We start from the raw sequence: 19,446 nt of genomic DNA on the forward strand, positions 1-19,446 counted from the left end.
TCTTTCTTTGAAGTAATTTGATGGCGGAGTTGTAAGATTTGGTAATGCCTCACCCTGCATGGTTAAAGGTAAAGGAACTAATTTTCTTAATAGGAAGAGCAGTGCAGATGATGTCTACTGGGTTGAAGGTCTAAAACAAAATCTTTTCAGTGTTGCTCAACTCAATGACAGAGGATACCCATTGGAGTTTAAGAATGGTATGTGCCAAATCTATGGGAGAAAAGGTGAACTGATTGCAACCAGCAAGCAGACTAAAGGTAACTTGTTTCACTTGAATCCTAAAGTCAGCAACTACTTAATTGCTAAAATGGATGATTGTTGGCTTTGGCATAGGAGATTTGGTCATTTGAATTTTGATAACATTGTTAAAGTGAGTAAGTCCAAGGCAGTGAGAGGTTTGCCACAATTGGACAAACCCGTTAATGCTCTATATAAGGAATGTCAATTGGGAAAAATGACATCCTCAAATTTCAAGAGCAAGTCTTTTTCAGTGGAGCATCTGTTAGATTTGGTTCATATAGACCTATGTGGACCAATTAGGACTAAAAGTATTCAAGGTGATAGATATTTTATGATTTTCATTGATGATTGCTCAAGGATGATGTGGGTCACATTCTTGAAAGATAAAATAGAGGCATTTGGTAAATTCAAAGCATTCAGGGCCTTAGCTAAAAAAGAGATTGGTAAGAAGATAAAGGGTCTGAGGACTGATTGAGGTAGTGAATTTACTTCTAAGGAATTCACTAGATATTGTGAAGAGAATGGTATCAAACGACAACTTTCTGCACCGAGGACACCAAAACATAATGGTATTGCAGAGAGAAACAATTGATCAGTTGTTGAAGCTACTAGGATGATGTTGATACAAGGAGGTGTAGCGAAAACCTTTTGGAGAGAAGCTGTCGGCATAACTGTCTACACAATGAAAAAGATTTGGGTAAAAAGAGGTAAGGATAAGACTCCTTATGAATACCTGGTATGGTAGATCACCTAATGTTGGTTATTTCAAGATATTTGGTAGTAAATGTTTTATTAAGAGAGGTGACTATATTAGCAAGTTTGAGGCTAAAAGTGATGAAGCTATATTTTTTGGTTATTCCACTAAAAGAAAGCCTACAAATGCTACAACAACCGGACACAGAGAATCATTGAGAGTGTTGATGTTTGAGTGGATTAGTATCCTGAAGTCTCAGAGGAAACCAGTATGGAGAAAAAGGATGAAGATCCTTGCATTTTGTTTTTGGAACCAGAACATGTGAAACCTGAAATCGGTAAAGCAAATACTGATGTACCAGTTCAACCGAAATAGGTAGACTCAGAAGAAGAGGATGATAATGAAGAAGATGAACCTGAAGAAAATGATCATGTTACTCCAAGGTATGTGAGACTCAATAACAATCTTGATCAGATTATTGGAGATAAGGATGTTGGAGTACTAACCAGAAGAAGAATTAGAGAGAATTCTTGCATGATCTCCACTATTGAGCCTAAAAATGCTAAGGAAGCATTTGGAGATGATCATTGGGTCAAAGCTATGGAGGAGGAGCTTGATCAAATTGAGAAGAACAATGAATGGACTCTAGTACCTCGACTGGTGAATAAAAATGTAATAGGTACTAAGTGGGTTTTCAAGAACAAGCTGAATGCAAATGGTGTAGTAGTATGAAACAAAGCTATATTGGTTTGCAAAGGTTATTCATAAGAAGAAGGAGAAGATTATGGTGAGACTTTTGCACCAATTGCTAGAATGAAAAGTGTCATAACTTTACTGGCTTTTGCAGCTCATAAGGGATTCAAAGTATATTAGATGGATGTGAAATCTGCATTTTTGAATGGAATACTAGAAGAAGAGGTATACATTGAGCAACTCGATGGTTATGCTTTAACTGATAAAAAGGAAAAGGTATTTAAGTTGCACAAGGCACTATATGGATTAAAGAAAGCAATAAGGGCATGGTATGAAAGGCTTCATTCACACCCGATGAAGATAGGTTTTCAGAGAACCAGTGAAGATGGCAACATATATCTCAAATCTGAAGGAGATAAGATACTGGTTAGTGAAGTGTTTGTGGCTGATATCTGTATACACCTAAAAATGGTCTGAAGATAATTAATTGAATAAGCAATTATTTAATTAATCTCCTTCCCCAATTTAATTGAATTCATCAACAATTTGATTAAAACCCCTCTTTTTCATCTACTTATTAATAAATCTAAGGATTTATTTAATAGATTCATTTCAATAGTCCCCTTTGATTAATTAATTAAAATTAATTAATTCTTCCCCCATCAAAATCATTCTTCTAATCTCCTAATTAATTAAAACAAATCAATTATGAGTTGTTGAAATTAATTATCCTTTTCCTATTATTTTAATTTCTAAATTCAAATTCTCCTAACCTAACCCATTCCATCTAACCCCATGTCCCCTTTCCTTGAACACTTTTCCCTCTCATGAGAAAAACTTTGTGACACTTGTCACTAAGTGTTCCCTTTCATCCAACCTCTTCTAGAAGCCTCTTGACACTTGTCACCATAGAGATGATAAATGTTCCCTTTAATCCAACCCCTTTGCCAACCTCCAATTTAACCATTGATATCTTCAAATCAATCTTGACTGTTGATTCCCACCACCTCATCCCTGGCCTTGGAAAATACTATAAATAGACCCCATTTTGGAGAAATAATCATCCCATCTCATTCTCATCTTATGCCTTGTTAATATAGGTATCTAGCTTCTAGTTTATTATTCTTAGCATTGTTATCATGTTCAATTTTAGCTTAATTGCGTCTTCAATCTAGCTTATTTTCTAGAATAATCATGAAATCATGTAGCTTAAATCATTATCTCATCTAGATCATGCATCTTCATCATTTAAATCCTCCATCTAAGTGTAGTCAAGTCACTGGAATTTGCATAACAAGATCTGAGAGCAAAATTCATACTCGCATTTACTAGGAGGCGATAGATCGCTTAGTTATGGTTTTGTATTTCTTTGATTTAAATTCATTAACCATGCTTGTAATGATCTATTGAGTATTTTGCATTTGCAAGTACAGGTACACTTCACAGGCATGACAATATCATATTTTGAGGAAATGATGACATGAGCAATGACTTTGCAAATGAAATGAAAAGTGAGTTTGAAATGTCTCTAGTGGGAGAGATAAAAATTTTCATAGGTTTGCAAATACAACAAATGAAGAGTGGCATTTTCATTACACAGTATAAGTATGTGAAAGAGTTGTTAAAAACATTTGGTATGAGTGACTATAAACAAGTTGGGACACTAATGGTTATGGGTTGTAAGTTGTCTAAGGAAGATGATGCCACATCCGTTGATGAAAAAGAGTACAGGTCAATGATTGGTAAATTGCACTATGTTGTTCACAACAAATCAGATATAGCTCATGGAGTTGGTCTAGTTGCTATATTTCAGAAGAATCCTAAGGAAACACATTTGATAACAACCAAGATGATATTCAAATATTTGAAAGGTACTATTAACTATGGATTATGGTATCCATATGAAGGAATATTTGACTTGAAGGTGTACACAAATGGGAATTGGGAAGGTAACGTTGATGACCAAAAAAGCATAACCAATGGAGCATTCTTTCTAGGAGGAAGACTTATTTCATGGAGTAGTAAGAAGAAGAGTTGTATTTCACAGTCTACTGTTGAAGCTGAGTACGTTGCTACTTATATGAATTGTACCTAGGCTATCTAGATGAGACACATTTTGGAGGGTTTCAAGATTAAGTTTACAGAACCTATAAAGATCTTATGTGACAATACCAGTACCATAAATATTTCAAAGAAGCCTATCTTGCATGCATGAACCATGCATATTGAATTGAAGTATCATTTCTTGAGGGAAAAAGTGCAGAGTAAATATGTGATCTTAGAGCATGTTTCTACCAAGGAGCAACTTGCAGATATCTTAACTAAACCTCTCCCTAAGACTACTTTTGAGTATCTTAGAAGTCAGCAAGGGGTTGTACCCCTTCATGAGGTCAATTAAGAATGATGCAGATTGGATCAGTGTTGGAGCTACTTAAATTTTTTGTAGGAGGATTGGTGTAGGAGTGGAGTTATTCCATAGGGGGAGCATCAAGTTGTTGATGTTGATCAGTGAGTTTGACATTGCATGTTTTAATTTCAGTTTGACATTGTTGTCAAAGGGGGAGAAGAACTATGCGATTTTTGGAGGTGAAGAATTGTAATGTAAACCAGGATTCCTATTCACAATCAAAACAATCAATGGTATTGATATTTGTATTGCCATCAATGCCAAAGGGGGAGATTGTTGGCATTTGCATGAAGATTGCATTAATGATTTGCTATGTTGTCATTGATGTCAATAAACTAGTAATGTTATTGATATAATATTGTTTTGTAACTGGTAGGAAGAGCTAAGTGAAAAGAACTATAACAAGTAGGTAAGTTTTTGGAGTGAACCGATATTGCAAAGAATTGGAGAGTTGAATCGGTAAACCATACCTGTTGTTTTGATAAACCCTCACTGATTAAGTCTGGTGAATTGGTTATATTGGGTTATGATCTAATGATGAGTGGTAATGATTATGACATGTATGCATATTGTATGAGGAGAGTTTTTGGCGCATTGAGTTAATATTTTTTTTTATCTTGGGAATGAGCAAGTATATTGCATGTAATGCAAAATGTGTGATGAGTTATTGAGTTCGATGAAGTAGTGATCAAGGAGTGGTCAAGGCTTTCTTGAATGATGTGCAGAGATTGTTATGTAATCCAATGGTCATACCTGAACTGACTTATTTGTAATCTCTATGAGAGAATTAGATTTTTGTTGTGTTACTGACCTAATTGGTTTGTTTATAAGGTTGATGAGTTATTTTTGTTTACTGGAGTTGGCAAATTTGAATTGAGTGTGAGGTTGTCGAACTAGATGATGTATTTGTAGTTTGTGTAAAAGTAGATAAGAGCATGGAAAGGATCTGAACAAGCAAGTGAAGTGATATTTTAACAAATCAACAAACCCCTGTTGTTTTCTAACAATTACAGTAGTAAAATCCCCTAACCGGGTAAGCTCTAACAAGCTTTGTGTTATTCAAATCCTCTAACCAGGTGATCCATTAGCTTTGATTCTAAATCCTTTACAATAGTTACTCCTCATAGTGTATTGCTTTTAACAAGGCATTATAGTCAATCCCTTAACCGGGTGGTCCCTAACAGGATATGTTCTTAGCATAACTTTTTGTAAAATCTTTAACAGGCTTGGGTCCTAAAAGGGTGAACTTTAGAAGAGTTCAGATAGTTATCTTGTGAGTCTCATCTCACCGTGGTTTTTCCCATTTGCGTTTCCACGTCAAAAATATTGTTTCAAGTGGTGAATGTTTTTATGGTTATGTTTCTATTAATGAATTGCTTAACTACTTAAATCACTTTGATAAGTTATGTTAATCAGTAACAATCTAAAATAAGGTTTTACTTATGTCAAGTAAAAGTATTTGGATGATTGCGAGTTTTAAGTTATTTACTATTAACTGTTGTAATAATCAACTGGTTTATCTTGACAATTTTATTGCATTTAAGTTCAGTGGTTTAACTTGTCAGTTTCAAGTTTACTTGAGAGGCTATTTCCGAGTAAGGTAAAAGTTTATCAGTTTTTCTATCTACTAATTCACCCCCCTCTCAGTAGTTGACTAGATCCTTATTCTTTTATCATACCATCACAACATGAAGATACTGCAATATATTCTAGTTTAGATGTAGACAAAGAGATAGAATCCTTCTTCTTACTTACCCAACAACTAACCAAGAGTCAAAAAAGAATGCTCTAACACTTGTAGTTTTCATGTCATCAACACTTCCAGCCCAATATACATCAATATAAGTTGTCAGAGTGAAATATGAACTTTTAGGGTACCACAACCAAAGGCCTATATTCGTTTTAGATATCTGAAAATTATTTTCATTGCCACAACATGTGATTCTTTCAGTTCATGTTGAAATCTAGCTGCCTAATAGATTGCATACATGATATCTGATTTGGTAGTAGTCAAATATAATAGTCCTCCAATCATTGATCTATACTTACTTGCATCTACTTTAGGTGACTTATCATCTTTTATCAATTTGCAGCTGGTGGTCATAGGTGTACACACCAGTTTGGAGTTCTCTAACCCATACTTCTTCAACAAATCCTTAATGTATTTAGACTGAGAAATGAAAATTCATTTATCATTCTAATTTACCTGCAAGCCAAGAAATAAATTTAACTCACCAATCATAAACATATCAAATTCCTTCTACATTTCATTAGCAATTTTTTTGCACATACCTTCGTTTCCTCCAAATATTATATCATCAACATACACTACAACAATTAAGATTTTACCTGAATCAAATTTGAAATATAAATTTCTATCAGTCAAACCCCTCTAAAATCCTTGATCAATTAAATACTTATCTAGCCTTCCATACAAAGCTCTAGGTGCTTGTTTCAATCCATACATGGTCTTCTTCAAATTTCAAACAATGTTTAGATTATCTTTTAACTTTAATCCTTCTGGTTGTTCAATGTAAACTTCTTTCAATTCTCCATTCAATAATGTTGATTTCACATTCGTCTGATAGAATTTTAAATTTTTAAAAGCTGCAAAAGCTAAAAACATTATGATTGCCTCCATCCAAGCAACTGGGACATATGTCTCCTCAAAATCAATACCTTCAATCTGAGTATAACCCTTGCAAAACAACCTTGGTTTTTTTCTCACAACCTTTCCATCTTCATCTGGCTTGTTCCAGAATACCCACTTAGTTACAATCACATTCTTATCTATCGATCTATTAACTAATTCTCATGTTTGATTCTTCTCAATCCAACCCAACTCTTCTTTCACTGCTTTCATCCAATTTTGATCTTTGCAAGCTTCTTCTACTGATTTTGGTTTAATATCTGAAAGTAAACATAACAAGACTTGTTCTTGAGTTTATTTTCTTCTTGTGATGATACCTTTGTTCTTATCTCCAATAATTGGATGCATTGAGTGATTCTTTTGAACATATCTTGGTGTCTTTGAACAATTTTATTTAGCCTTTTGTTGTAATACCAGTATGCCTTGCTCCTTGTAGAGTATTCTAGGAAAATGCCTTTATCAACTCTACTGTCATATTTTCCAAGATTATCCTCATCTCTCCAGATGTAGTACTTGCTTCCAAATACCTTGAAATACTTCACTATCAAATTTCTACCATGCCATAGCTCATAAGATGTCTTTCCATGTCTTTTCTGGTATAAAATTTTGTTAAGAGTGTAGACTACAGTATGAATTGTTTCTCTCCAATAGACTTCTAGGAGTTCTTCTCCTTCGATCATTGTCTTGGCTGCCTCTTTAATTGTTTGATTCATCCTTTCCACTACACCATTTTGTTGAGGTGTTCTCAGGACAAACAACTATTTTCTAATGCCACGTTTCTTACAAAATTTGTTAAACTCATCATAAGTAAATTCTCTTCCTCTATCAAACCTCAAGCACTTAATCTTTCTATCAACTTCATTTTCAACTTTAGCCTTGAATATTTTGAATTTATCTAACGCTTTTGACTTCTCTCTTAAGAATGCAACCCATGACATTCTAGAGTAATCATCAATCAATAACATGAAATGCCTCTCACCTTGTTTACTCCTTATTCTGGTCGAACCGCATAGGTATGTATGCACTTATTCCAAAAATCTGGTGGACGAACGATCTTTTCCTTTGTATGTTCTAATAGGACCTAAAATTATGTCTTGCAAAATTTCAGTCATTCTGGTATCATTATGCCCTCTGTCAAGTTTTCATGGTTTAGGGCTTTAGGGGTTGTGACTTTTTGGTTAAGTCTTGGTATTAAAGAAAATCTTCAAGCTTCTTTATATTTTTTTGTTACCTTTTTCTCACTTAAGGCTAAGGGTTCTTTTCTGTGGGAAGGGCCATTTTATTCCTTAAGTGATAAATCGTGTTAGATTGGTCTAAAAAGTGGTCTTCCTAAAGTTGTGTGTGAAAATTTCCCTATAGTCACTCTTTTAATATTTATGCTTGTGCCCACTTTTTTTTTTCTAAGTCTAAAATCCTAAGTATTTTGACTGGTTGATAAAAGTATAACAGATCTGACGGTCTATGCTTCCCCGTGGTTGAAAGTGCGAGGGTGATAAAGACCGTGACATCATGAGATGATTCCACATGTCTTCAATGGAAAAGGGGTAGGATGGCGATGTAACCTGTCGAAGTCTTGTGTTACCGATTCTCAGGCAGTAAAAATTGGTCTACTAATAGTCCTATCAATTGGCATGTGTTCAAGATGAACGATGATGTTATGTCCTGAGATAAAAGGTACCCGACTTTTAATTCTGAAAGGGTTAACAGGTACTATGCATAGCAATAAAATGTGAATAGATCTGATGACCCATGTACACTGAGATGGAAGTTGCAAGGAAGTTACAGATCATGACATCATGAGATGATGTCACGTGTCCAAGGCGAGCCAAGAAAAGCTGATGGTGTAGTCACTAAAGGTGGTGAAGCAGGGCGATGAGTTAGATGTGCCATGTCATGCCAAGGGTGGACCCGCTTGCCACATTGGACAATAATTGTCAGATTGAAAGGTTTGGTCCATAAGATTTGCCAAGTTAAGAGTCGTTGTTTCACTCGTGTGAGTAGTAATGGCTGATGAGACATTTGTGTTCTTTTTCAGGTAGTAATTAAAGATTTTTAAAAGTTCTTCTTCATTCGTAAAAGATTTCCTAGAAATCCAAAAGATATTCCTATTGCCGAGAAAGGTTGAAACGACTCTTTGAAAAACAAAATTGCCATCTCTCTGGTGAAATCAGAATAGTAAGTTTATCTGAGCTCCTTCATCTATTTTTTAAATAAATTGATGTTATAAATTATGCATGAAGTTGTAAGAAAAGAATTTCAATTTGTTCTAGGGTTAGGATCTAGACAAAGAGGAGTGAAATTTGTTTGAATTACTATTGTAATATAAAACCTCGTGTTAGCCCTAGTTTTTTCTTCCTCAATCTAAAGTTATAGTGTAAAATCGTAGTTTCAAAAGATGGCTCCCTCATGAAAACATTCAGGACAAATGGATTATATGAAAAGAAATCTATATGATGACTTCTTGGATCAATTGAATCCCTCAACAAATGATAGACAACATGGGCATAGATTTGTGAGTGGAAAAACCCTAGGAGAAGGGTTAACTGACAAAGCATTCCACTTGGCGGATGCTAGTATACTGATGACTGGACTAGAAATGTTTAAAGTATGGTATTGACAACGAAACTTATATTCCCCATTATCCGGTCCCTGGTAGTATGATTTGGGTACTTTGGTAGTGTCGGGTGTCTTCATGGACATTGACCCACTCAAAATTGTCACAAACAAATATGACTCTCTCTCAAGGATTATTAGGGGAATGAAGGAGAAATTTTATTGACTATTAGAATGAAAGAGTTCCAGGAGGTTTTTGACCTGTATGAACCATCTGTGAACCTGGTGCAGATAGAGTTGAATGAGCAAAAGTCATATTACTACAAGATGAGGGAATTCATTAGAAACCATTTCCTTCCAATGCATTTGGTCAGAGCAGGGAATACAACATACCATATCGGCCCTAGCTCAGAGGAGCCATTCCCAATTGATGATTTTGCTCCCTACTTTCAAATTACTTTTTTCTCTTTATGTTAGATATTGGGTTTTAATCTAATTACAATGATGCCACTTGATTTTATGTACATGGCTATGCAAATACAACATCTAGATAATACAATGGTTTTCGACTTTGCCTCTTACCTTGAAGAAAAGATTCATGAGGAGTTACTTGATATTAAGAATGAAGTAGTTGGTGCTAAATTCTTCTGGTATTCCTTACTCATGTATATGTTCCTATTCAAGAATGCAAATTACTTTGAGGGTACCATGAACCTCAAAAGGACAATTGATAACCAAGAGATTCCAATGCAGCTTTGGAGCACATATATGTCTTGGGATAGAGAGGAGGCCAACTTTTTAAGATTTGATAATAGTTTTGCTTCTAGGTTGAGACAAAAGTTGATAGTAAATCTGTCAAGGATTCCCAAAGAATTACATGATTTTGTAAGACCCAAAGAAAGATTACCACTTTTTAGGATTGAGCACAATTTGGGGGATTTTATCCCTTATCCTATAAGTACTATTATCAGAATCTATGGTTTCCCCAGACAGCCACATGTACTGCCTTTCAACGTTCCTTTGAGAATGGGTTTCACCTAAGTAATGTGGCAAATAGGATGCATTCAAGACAAGGATTTAAAAGGAAGGAGTAAAGGAACAATTTTCCCATATTACTTTATTATCCCTTATTTTATAATTATGAAGAGAGGATATGGACATTTTGATAAATTCTTTGCTCCATATCATTTGGGGGTGAGTATAGCTAGACATAGTGATATTGAGGGGTTCTACAACACTTTCAAATCAAGAATAAAAGGAAACATGTTTCCCCACAAGTATAAATTTCCTGAGGATATAATCAGAAATGAATTTGATTCCATGATTCAGTGATGGGAATGGGTATGGGATAGACTAGCCTAGTCTACGCTCCTTGATCCTCTCCTTGGATCACCAGGTGTTCCAACCACACCCTTGGGTCTCTAGGACTTCCCTTATTTGAGTAATCCCCTGACCTTTCCCAATCCACCCACCAACAATGTGTGTTTCTTCTCCAAAGGTCTCGCCTACTCACAAGCTCCAAATTAACCCTTACATAGGCTAATAAGGGTCTAGCTCCTCCTTCACCTTCTTAGGTCCTAGCAAGGATAGGATAGGTTTTAGACTTGGTTTACCATCCATTCAAGTTCCCCCAAGAGGTCTTAACCTTCCATTTCCTTACCGATCTCACTATTTTTTCTTTTTCCTACAAAATAGGGCTACAAGGAATGTGCCCAATTAGGCCTCTATTTCGGACTTTTAGGGCTCCCTCTTGCAAATGATGAAAAAACTTGTGAATCTTCCCAAAAGGACTGCTAATAATTTGGCAAGGGCTCAAATATTTTCCTAGTTTTGGGTCTCCAAGTGTCCGTACACTGCCCTGGGTGAATTTTGGGGTTTTTAAGGGTTTTTACAAGGGTTTTAAGGCCTGCTTGGGTCTCAGTGATGGTTTATTGTCTTTGCCACCTCATCTAGATTGGTGGATCTCCTCCTTCTCACAAATGGTGCTTCACACATCCCTCTTCATCTCCTCCAAAGGGTGCCTCCCTCCTTGTCCTACCTTGCTCTCTTGGACCTCTGCACTTTAACCCTTCCTAGCCGGGCACAGTCTAGTCTCGCCTAGGAGTGGGTCTTTGAAAGACTTTCCTACATCTTCAAGGGCCCTAATTGCTTTGGAATATTGTACAAGGTTGTCACTCCTATTCCCCATGGTTTCATGGTGTCTCCACAATGGCGATAGGAGTTATCATTCCACTACACAAAATCGTCCTAAACTAGACAGAGACTGAGTACTTCACAAAATAATTACGAACACACCAAAAACATGCACAAAAACCTACCCTAAGTGCTCAAAATGAGAGTACAAACATAATGCAAGATTCAAAACACCATTAAATTTATAAAACAATCCATTATCAACTTGTTAATGCTTCATTTGTGCCGATTGGCAACAAAACACAGTCACAGTCAAGGTTTCTTTTCTCTTGGTCGTACAGTCTGACATCCAACCCCTCATTTTTTGGGTTTGCAACAACTTATATAGTGTCTTTGCCTCGGTTGGTGTGCCACAGTTATGGTTCCTAATTCCAAACTAAGGTTATAACCTATTTGGTGGAAAAGTTGCATGACAACTTTGAAAAGTTGTCATGCAACTTTTTACAACTTTTGAGCAACTTCTACAATGTTGCTTTTCTTGACTTTTGAGCCTACCTTGGGCTATCCTATGGACACAACCATGTCAAAAGAACCCAAAACTCATCAAAGGCACACATACCCTCTACTCCATAAGAAAATTTAACCTAGACTTATGAACCTAGGACCTAAACTAGGACCTAAACAAGACCAATGAGCTCTTGGCTCTTATTACATTTACAAGGCTTCTTTAGGAAGCAAAATTCCAACAAAAATCACATGGAGGAAGACCTTAGAAGGGTTCTCCTACACCATACTCCCCCTCTACATAGAATTAAGGAACTATGGGAGAGAGATGAGAGCCAGGTCAATACCAAGCTTCTTGAACCTACCCTCTTCAACCCAAGTGGCTTCAGACTCAGGTTGACCTACCCACTTCACCAAGTGTTCCATGTAGATTTGGTGTCTAGTAGACTTCTTCACCCTTGACTCCAAGATCTCCTCTACTATGGGTTGCTTCACTTGAGGTAAATCATTCACATCCAAGTCTTGCAGTACCTTGGCTTGATTCTCAGTTTGTCCTACTATTTCACCCTTGTATAGTATCAGATCAACAACATTGAAGACAGGTGATATAGCCAAATTTGAAGGAAGATCCACCTTGTAGGTGTTTTCACCATATTTGGATAGAATTCTACAAGGTCCTACCCTCTTCATTTGCAACTTAGTAGGCTTACCGCTTTGCATTCTAGCTTTACTCAAATGGACCATACATAGTCACCCACTTTGAACTGAACCTCTTTCCTTCTCTCATCCACTTTAGCTTTCAGTTTTTGAGTAGACTCTAGGATGGATCTCTTGACCTATTCTTGGAATTCCTTGATGGTTTGAGTGAAGTCCTCTGCTTGCCCACTCTTCATCTCCATGGAACCAAGTTCTCTTAGTTCACACACCCCTCTTGGATGTCTACCATAAACCACCTCAAAAGGACTCCTTCCAGTGGTCCTATTTACACTGTCATTGTAAGCATACTCAGCTTGTGGAATGACTAGATCCCATGTCTGCCCATACTCCTTGGTTAGACACCTCAACAAGTTGCCTAACACCCTGTTAATGACTTCAATTTGACCATGAGTTTGTGGATGGTAAGCTAAGATAAATGACAAATTAGTTCCTAGTCTCCTCCATAAGGTTTGCCAAAAATGGCCCATGAACTTGCTATCCCTATCTGAAACAATACTTAATGGGAGTCCATGAATCCTTACAATCTCCTTAAAGAAGAGATGTACAATACAACTAGCATCATGAGTAGTTCTACATGGAATGAAATGGCTCATCTTAGAAAATCTGTCTACCACCACATAGATGCTATCCACACCTATCTTTGTCTTGGGGAGTCCTACCACAAAGTCCATGCTCACACACTCCCAAGGCCTATTTGGGACTGGTAATGGCTGATAGAGGCCTGCATTGCTTGATCCTCCTTTTTCCCTTTGGCACACACCACATTGCTCCACATACCTTCTCACATCCCTTGGCAACTTAGGCCAATAGTAGTACCTCTGCACTAGATCCACAGTTTTATTGACTCCAAAGTGTCCACTTAGACTACCATTGTGTTTCTCTTGTATGAGGTTTTCTCTCATGGATCCTCTAGGTACACATAACTGATTTCCTTTGAACAAGAGACCATTTTGAAGAGTGTAATTTTCATACTCACCATGAAAATGATTCTCAAACTCCTTGCAGGCCTTGTAGGATGATGAGAAGTCCTCATCTTCTTCATAGAGATCCTTGAAACCTTCTATCCCTATGCTCTGCAATTGTAACTCTTGGACAGTCAACAACTTCCTACTTAAAGCATCTGCCTCCTTGTTAAGCTACCCCTTTTTATGCTTGATGGTAAAGGTAAAGGATTGGAGGTACTCCATCCACTTCAAATGTCTATTGCTAAGCTTCTCTTGAGTGTTGATGTAACTCAAAGCCTAGTTATCTGTGAACACCACAAATTCCTTTGGGAGTAGGTAATGCCTCCACTTCTTGAGAGACTGAACTAGTTCATACAACTCTAGATCATATGCTGAATACCTCTTCTTTGTCTCATTAAGCTTCTCACTAAAAAATGCCACAGGCCTTCCCTCTTGACTCAATACACCCCCTACTGCAATGCCACTTGCATCACACTCCAATGTGAATAGTTTGTCAAAAGTAGGTAAGAGTAGGATGGGTTTTGTGGCTACTTCTTGCTTCAATAATTGGAATGCTTTATCAGCTTGATCAGTCCATTTGAACTTAGTTTTAAGGCCTCCTTTTATGGTGTCAAGTACTGGTGCACATATGCCACTAAAGTTCCTCACAAACTTTCTATAGAATTGGGCTAAACCATGGAAACTCCTAACTTCAGTCCCTATTTTAGGAGCAGGCCAATTCAAGATTGCCTCCACTTTGCTTGGATCCATCTTCAAGGTTCCCTCAGACACCATAAATCCCAAGTAGACTAACTCTTGTTTCAAGAATTCACACTTCTCTAAGTTGATTGCCAACTTCTCTTCATGCAACCTCTCTAGGACTAACCTCAAATGTTCAAGGTGCTCCTCTTTGGTTCTGCTATAGATGAGTATGTCATCTAAGTACACTACCACAAACCTACCTATGAAGTCCTTCAACACCTCATTCATCAACCTCATGAAGGTGCTTAGTGCATTGGTAAGTGCAAATGGCATCACAAGCCATTCATACAACCCTTCTGTGGTCTTAAAAGTGGTCTTCCACTCATAACCCTCCTTAATTCTAATCTGATGATAACCACTTTTAAGGTCCAACTTGGTAAAATACATGGCACCTCCTAAATAGTCCATCAAATCCTCTATTCTAGGAATGGGAAATCTGTGCCTTATGGAAATCCTATTGATTGCCCTTGAATTAGTACAAAGTCTCCACTTGCCTCCCTTCTTTGTTGCTAACACTACCAGGACTGCACACGGGCTGATGCTCTTCTTGATCAGTCCTTGATCCAACAACTCCTACACTTGCCTTGCCACCTCCTTGTTTTGATCAGGCATGAGCTTATATGCAGCTTTATTGGGTAGGGATGCATCAGGAACAAAGTCTATTTGATGGCTTATAGACCTTCTTGGTGGAAGTGTTGTAGGTGCTCCACCACTCACTATGTCCTTATACTCTTGCAACATTTGTTTTATCTCCTTAGGTACCTCTGTCTACAACTTATCTTCCTCCTCCTTTGTCTTCACAAAAATGGCACATCCCACTGTCTCCTCTTCATGCAGCAGGTGTAAGAACTCCTTACCAGTATTAAGTAAGACACTAGGTGTTCTTGAGGTTCCCTCATCACTCTCCGTCAGAGACCGAATCTTAAAGGTTATGTTGTCCTTCTTGAAGGAAATGGAGTTCTCCTCTCCATCATAGATCATCTTCCTATCAAATTGCCAGGGTCTACCTAGTAGCAGATGACAAGCATCCATGGGTAACACATCACAAAGGATCTTATCCTTGTACCCTCCAATAGAAAACTCCACCCAAGTCTATTCATTGACAAGCACACTCTGCTCTTGATTCAACCAAGTCACCTTGTAAGGGCTAGTGTGGGGTATCTTTGTGAGTTTCAACTTCTTAACGGCCTCATCTGATATGATGTTATCAGTTGACACTGAATCAACTATCACCTTGCAAACTTTACCAAAGATTTTGCATCTCACCCTAAACAATGCTCTCCTATGCTTAGGTTCATCTTTAACTGGTTGTCTTATCAAGACTCTATTGAACATCAGGTTCTCTCTAATCTCTGATTCAATATGGTCCACCTCAGGTGTTTTGCTGCTTGATGTGTCCTCATGGGCATAAGAAACCCTCTTTCCACTATTTGATGAGGTAGGCTTGTCAGGGCATCTATAGGCCGGGTGTCCCAATTGACCACAGTTGTAACATTTCATGGTTGCAAAGTAGGAATTACCCCTGCTGGTACCTCTACCCCTATTTGGACCCCCTTGTGCACCCCTTCCTCTAAAATAGCCTCCTCTGAGATTGGTTTCACTGCTATGTCCAGTCAACTTGGACTCTCCTTGATTCCTTTGCTCATTTGCCTTACTTTGGTAACCTCCTCAGTGATTCATTTGGTCTCTACCTTTGCCTCTTCCCCTGTTGTTAGAGTCTCCCTTCCTCTTGTTCCTCTCTTCCACCTTAGCAGCAAGCTGATGACATTTTTGGACAGTGGTAGGAGTCCATAGGCTTATCTCCTCTTGAATGTTCCACTTTAGGCCACTTAGATACCTAGCCACCTTGATAGATTCCTCTTCTTGGACTTTTTATCTAAGACAAAGCTTTTGAAACTCCTCGGTAGAGGAGGTCACATCAAGGTCTTTCTGCTTCAATCCCTGTCTCTTCTTATGAAGTTGGACTTCATAATCCTCTGGTAAGTAGTTCTCCTTGATCTTACTCACCATGGCCTTCCAGTTGGCTACAACTAGCTTTCCCATGCTAACTCTCTCTTCTTGCAAGTACTTCCACCATGTCAGAGCTGCTCCCCTTAGTCTTGATTTGGCAACCTTAACCTTTTGAGCTTCTGTCACACCTTCACACTCGAAGTGGTTCTCCATACCCTCAATCCATTCCATGACAGTGTCAATGTCCATCCTTACACTGAAATGTGGCAATCCTTCAAAAGATTTTGTATTCAAAGCCTTAATGGCCTTTACAAAAGGTTCTTCATTGATTAAGGGGTCTAGTTCAGGTATAATGTCATCAAGATCAATAGCTTTCTTGCCTTTACCACTGGTGTCCTCTCTCCAGAGTCCTTGTGCCCTCTGATCAACCACTTCTTGCAGCTTATCCCTTATCTCACTCATAGCATCTTCAAGGAGTCTATTTTTCTCCTTTTGCTCTTCTACCTCCCTAGCTAGCTCTGCATAAGTGACCATTATGTTCTCCCCTACTGATTCACTAGAATATAGAGACATGCACGGTCCACCAAATCTTTAACTAGCTCTGATACCAATCTGATGGGAATGGGTATGGGATAGACTAGCCTACTCTATGCTCCTTGATCCTCTCCTTGGATCACCAGGTGTTCCAACCACACCCTTGGGTCTCTAGGACTTCCCTTATTTGAGGAATCCCCTAACCTTGCCCAATCCACCCACCAACAATGTGTGTTTCTTCTCCAAAGGTCTCACCTACTCACAAGCTCCAAATTAACCCTTACATAGGCTAATAAGGGTCTAGCTCCTCCTTCACCTTCTTAGGTCCTAGCAAGGATAGGACAGGTTTTAGACTTGGTTTTCCATCCATTCAAGTGCCCCCAAGAGGTCTTAACCTTCCATTTCCTTACCGATCTCACTATTTTTTCTTTTCTCCATTCTGGACTTTTAGGGCTCCCTCTTGCAAACGATGCACATACTTGTGAATCTTCCCAAAAGGACTACTAATCATTTGGCAAGGGCTCAAATATTTTCCTAGTTTTGGGCCTCCAAGTGTTCGTACACTGCCCTAGGTGAATTTTGGGGTTTTTAAGGGGTTTTACAAGGGTTTTAAGGCTTGCCTGGGTCTTAGTGATGGTTTATTGTCTTTGCCACCTCATCTGGATTGGTGGAATCTCCTCCTTCTCACCAATGGTGCTTCACACATCCCTCTTCATCTCCTCCAAAGGGTGCCTCCCTCCTTGTCCTACCTTGCTCTCTTGGACCTCTGCACTTTAACCCTTCCTAGTCGGGCACAATCTAGTCTCGCCTAGGAGTGGGTCTTTGAAAGACTTTCCTGCATCTTCAGGGGCCCTGCTTGCTTTGGAATACTATACAAGGTTGTATCTCCTATTCCCCATGGTTTCATGGTGTCTCCACAATGGGGATAGGAGTTATCATTCCATTACACAAAACCGTCCTAAATTGGATAGAGACTGAGTACTTCACAAAATAATTACAAACACACCAAAAACCTGCACAAAAACCTACCCTAAGTGCTCAAAATGAGAGTACAAACACAATGCAAGATTCACAACACTGTTCAGTTTACAAAATAATCCATTATCAACCTGTTAATGCTTCATTTGTGCCGACTAGCAACAAAACACAGTCACAGTCAAGGTTTCTTTTCTCTTGGCCGTACAGTCTGACATCCAACCCCTCATTTTAGGGTTTGCAACAACTTATAGTGTCTTTGGCTCAGTTGGTGTGCCATGGTTAGGGTTCCTAATGCCAAACTAAGGTTATAACCTATTTGGTGGAAAAGCTGCATGACAACTTTGAAAAGTTGTCATGCAACTTTTTACAACTTTTGAGCAACTTCTACAATGTTGCTTTTCTTGACTTTTGAGCATACCTTGGGCTATCCTATGGACACAACCATGTCAAAAGAACCCCAAACTCATCAATGACACACATACCCTCTACTCCACAAGAAAACTTAACCTAGACTTATGAACCTAGGACCTAAACTAGGACCTAAACAAGACCAATGAGCTCTTGGCTCTTATTACATTTACAAGGCTTCTTTAGGAAGCAAAATTCCAACAAAAATCACATGGAGGAAGACCTTAGAAGGGTGCTCCTACACCATTCAGGAATGGAGGAAAGAAAAGTGGATAATCTTCATAAAGTTATGGACTGCAATCCAAAAGATGAATCCAAAATATGACCCATTAAAGGAATTTTCCCCGTTTTGTGTCAAGGTTGATTTTGTTATGAACAATTTCAATGAATTAAAGCTGATTGTAAAGGATAAGATAACCAAACTTGAAGAATTTCATGACCAACAACAGTCAAGCTCACAAAATCCTTTGTCTCGGAAAGAAGGTGGCATGGTAGGCAGGAGGCCTATTCAGGAATCTTCTCACAAAAGAGAAAGAGAAGAAACAAGGGATGAAGAGGATAGTAGCAATGACAGTGGAAGGTTAATAAGGAGAAAGGGTAAGAATATGATGAGTGTAGAGCCTTCCCCTTAAATACAAACCAAGCCTTTTCAAGGAATCAAGATCATTGATCTTGAAGACTCAGACATAAGTCCTTCGCCATCGCCTATATCCTTTTCACCTGTAAGGCAGGATGAAGAACAAATGGAGGAAGATATGTTCATAGCGACAAGTGCAAAAATGCAATTCGATGTTCCTCCTTTGCCTCCTAATTTGGAGTTGGATCTCACTCCTTTGGATATCCAGGGTAAATCTTTTAAAGATGCAAGAAAGGAGGCATGTGATAAGTTTCTTGAAGATGATTATTTTTTGAGAAGTCCAGCCTTTCTGCAACTAGTATGGAAGATAAAAATTGAGGAGTACAAATGAAGAATTACTGAGAGGAAGGACCAAAGGATCAATAGATTAGACCAAGAGAACTAAGAAGAAGTAGAGAATGAGATGAGGGAAGAATTTAAGGATATCAATGTTGATGAAGTCATGAAGATTATAAATCAGGCTGGAGTCCTGATCTTACCAGAATGAGACATAGCTCAAATGTAGTGGCTTTTGATACAATCAGGAAGTAAAAGGGCCAACCTTTCAATTCAAAAGAAGAAGTAAGGTTGGCATTAAAAGGATTGGATTTTGTGGATGATTATGCAACCTTGGCAATATGGGCACTAGATGAAGGACCTAGA

Source organism: Cryptomeria japonica, chromosome 2 (genome assembly GCF_030272615.1).
Source record: "Cryptomeria japonica chromosome 2, Sugi_1.0, whole genome shotgun sequence".
Classification (NCBI taxonomy): Eukaryota; Viridiplantae; Streptophyta; class Pinopsida; order Cupressales; family Cupressaceae; genus Cryptomeria; species Cryptomeria japonica.